Below are 4,038 nucleotides of genomic sequence, written 5' to 3' on the forward strand. Positions count from 1 at the left end.
GTGTGACTGCCTCCTTCAAAGCAACATTAGACATGCCCTAAGAAACGCTATCACCCCAAACCCTCACCCAACCCTGCACACCACCAGAGCCCAGGAGGAAGCCACCCACATACAGCTCTAAGCTGATTTATGATTCCCACTCCCAGGGTCTTAGAATCCCAGCTCAGCAGGCTGGGACAGTCAACATTCTGGAATATTCTAGAAGCAACGGCTGCTCCTATACAGTGATATCCGTATAGAAAAAGGAAATGTTCTTTTTATTAGATTTCCACTGATACGCCTGAAGAGAACTCACACACAGCATACACACACATCGGCACGCAGACTATTTTTCTGTTCTGTCTAACAGAGAGAGGCCCCGAGCACTTCTCTCTAACCCTTACCCACGGACAAGGTGTTCCGCGCTGTGCCCCAGAAGGTCTCTGTGACTGAGTGCAAATGTGTTCTTTTTATTATTATTATTATTAGATGAATTGCATCATTAAATTACATTATAAAAGCTAAAAATGCACCATTAATTTTCAAAAACAATAGTAAATACATCTCATTTCTAATACATGATTCTGCATTTAATTTTTGCCTGGGGCCCTCATGGGTTTTTTTGCCTCAGCCTTACCGTCTCCCTTTATGCAGACTATATAAATGGATCTAAATTGCCAAAGAAATTTTTGCCAAATGTCCGTAATGTGAAAATAAATGAATTTCTAATTGGCTGTTTCAAAAAGAAAAATTACTTTTTGATCTCAGCTCAGCCAAGCAAAAATCTACCTAGACTGGGTAATAAGATGGAGACCCATGGAGGCCAATGTACAGAGAGACAAAGGCCCCAGATAATGAAACTCCAGACTGAAATCTCCCCTGTCCCCTCAGCCTTCCACCCTGCCACTGAAGTCAGCAGGACCTTAACCAGACTCAGGGAAGAAGCCATACAGGGAAGGCCTCAGCAAGAGTCCGCTCTCTGCCCTTGCAGTGACCAGGGAGGGTCTGGCTGGAGCCTGGCTCAGGAACCCAGTAAACCTGTTCCTACCTGGCTCCACTACCGGACCAGTTCAACCTCCGGCAGCCTTGAATCTTCACCTGTAGAATAGCAGTCCCTCCTGTCTTTAGTCAGCCTGGTGGGAGGTACTAGGAGCTGACTTCATACCCAAACCTTCACGTGTTGAAACTGTAACCTTGGCCATCTCCAAGTGTGACCTTATTCGCTGACAGAATCTTTACAGAGGTGTTGCCCTTAACGGAAGCCATTAGTCTACACTTTTACTTACCAGAGTCCCTGTCTTTATGGGAGAAGAACATGTGGGCACAGATACAAGAAGCTAGGAAAGATGTCATGGGAAAGGGAGAAGATGGCAGCCCACCAGCTAAGGAGAGAGGATGGAGCAGAGCCTTCCTTTCCAACTAACCCAAGTAACTAACCCAAGTAACTAACCCAAGTAAATAACCCAAGTAACAAGGGAGCTAACCCAAGAAATACCCGAACTGAGAGACTGAATACCAAGCTGCTGTGAGAGCAACCCTGGCAACAAGAGCCCTAGACAGAGAAACATGGCAGGCAGATATTATCCATTGTCCAGTCACCACCCCAGCAGTGGCCCAGGATTGCCGGTAAGGAGTTAGGTCCGAGACCTTTGACCCAAACACCTTGCTTTGTCTTGACCCAAGGATCAGACTCTCAGAGACCAGGGATCTTCTCCTGTCTTTTCTTTTTTCTAATACTGTACCCATCCCTGGGTTAAGATCCACCAATAAGGTGTCAAAAGTCAGAGACAACCCTACTTCTCTTCTCCCCAGGCAAATACATAAAGCCTATTCATTCCCACTGGAACAAGGCAGCAAGAAAACAGGTGGCAAGCCACCACTGTCTCCTTCATGTTCCAGAACAGGAACAAGAGAGGCAAAGGATTTGGCTGAGACCACATGGCTAGGAAGAAGCAAGCTGGGGTCTAACCTGGGCATTTTGGCCCAGATACCAAGCACTTGATCACGTAACCACTGCCTTTCAAGATATACGGGGGTTGGGGTTGCCCTGGAGTCTCTGTGCCCAGGGCCTGCCTGCTGGGCTGGAGAAGGCATGAGAGACAGGAACCGGGATGGAGACATGGGGTGGGCCCTCAAGTTGGGCTTTCTGAGGACTGAGCCAGAGGCTCGTGCTTCTGTGCTGGGACTAGGGAAAGGGGCGGGCCATCTATGCATGGCAGTGTGCCGTTTCCTAAATGCCTGCAGACCTCCTCCGCCTAGAATGAGCTCGAGTCTGTGTCTAAAAAGGCTGAGCCCCTCCACGATGCCTCAGGAGAGTTGTCACCATCTCTGTCCCTTGCTGGGGATGTCTGAAGACAGAGCAAGTGAGTTTACCCTTTGACCTCCTATTTGAAGAACATCAACTTCCTATGGTGAATAGAGAGGATGGGGGAGGAGGGAGGGGAGGACAATGAAGAGGATGAAGTCAAGGAGATGACGTGTCAATGGCCAGGGCTCCATCCTGAGCCCTAGAGCTCTGCCCACTCTCTCTTCAGTGCTCACAGCTCTCTACCTGCTGCCTCACATCTGTCTCTCGTCACCGATGACATCTGTCCAGCAGGCCACACCTGAGATCCATGAGCACCCTGCTCACCCCTGGCCCTTACCTAAGCTCATGGCTGTTCATAGGGGATTCTCCTTGCTACAATGGCTGAGCTCCAGGCCAAGCCCCTGCTCCCGCTCTGGACCCTTCTGGCCAGCTGCACCTCTGGGTCCTGATACTGACTGGCCCTGACCTGACAAGGCAGAGTGACTCCAAGACCAGGAGCCAGACTGTTTTGTAAAAGCTACCTCCCTCCCATCTTCCCTCTGTAGCTGCAGCATTAACAACCCAGGAACAGGTGCACATGCCGGGCCCTTTTATTAGTATCTCTTTGAGCCTCTGATGGCAGGTGCTAGGAAGAAATCCCAGCCACCCAGGAAAAGGATTTACGACCCCAAATTTACACAGGCCGCTTAATCACGATGCCTTTGCCTCAGACAGACTTTCTGGAGAACAATTTGGCCCACGATTTGTCAGCAGGAAAATGGCCTCATATAAACGGTCTGAAGAAATAAATGTTAATCCAGAACTGGTCCTCCTCCCCCTAATTGCCCGGGGAATTTAAAGGGAGACAAACTTATTTACTCACAGCAGGAAGTAAGCTGTAATAAACCATCACCACTGTGGGTAGAAATGGGCCCCTGTGACAAGCAGGGGGAGGGAGAGAGGAGGATGCGGAGAAGGAGGAGGGCATCTCCTGCACAGACGCTCTTGCATTTTAAACCGGAGACCTCTTTGAGGGATATCATAAATGCTAGACTAATGTATCTGCCTCTCTCTGACTCAGGCAGAGGCAGCAGGAAGAGTTCTTTGGAAGGGGGCAAATTAGGTCACCAAGATGGTCCCGGGAGATGTGGGGACTAGAAGACAGTTGGCAAGAGAGAGGTTACACACACCCTGTGCTACAGTCAAGGCCTTGCAGCCAGAATCCTTGGGGGTTTGGAGGGCATTAGGCAAAGGGTCACCTCACTCACAGGCAGGTTGCAAGAACACGATGAAACCGCCAGGGTTCTGAGAGAGATGCATGGGCAAGGAGACCCTGGAGGCTTGGTGGGGAAGCAAGGCACACACCTGGGAGACTCAGGGGCCTCGACATGAACAGTCCCTTTCCCAGCTCTCAGAGGCCAGAGGCTTGTTTTTCAAAACATATGCTGTATATATGGAGTTTCACCATTAAATAAGTGGAGATAAATAAGCCACATGTCAGTAATTCTACTAGTTAGGAGGCCGAGGTAGGAGGATTGTGAGTTCAAGACCAGCCTGGCCTACATAAAGAGACCCTGTCTCAAAAAGAAAAAAAGGTGGGGGCTGTTGGGGAGTAGAGCTACTCTTTCTCCACCTCCCTGATTCCTCTGCCCTGCCTAAGACATCACCCTATTTCCAAGTCAGACCTTTCTCTTCCATTAGGCTCATCTTACACACCATGCATTTGACACACGGGAACCCAAACAACCACACATGAGCACTCAGACCTGTAA

The sequence above is a fragment of the Mus caroli genome, unplaced genomic scaffold (assembly GCF_978045245.1).
Source record: "Mus caroli unplaced genomic scaffold, Mus_caroli_1 scaffold_2, whole genome shotgun sequence".
Taxonomy (NCBI): Eukaryota; Metazoa; Chordata; class Mammalia; order Rodentia; family Muridae; genus Mus; species Mus caroli.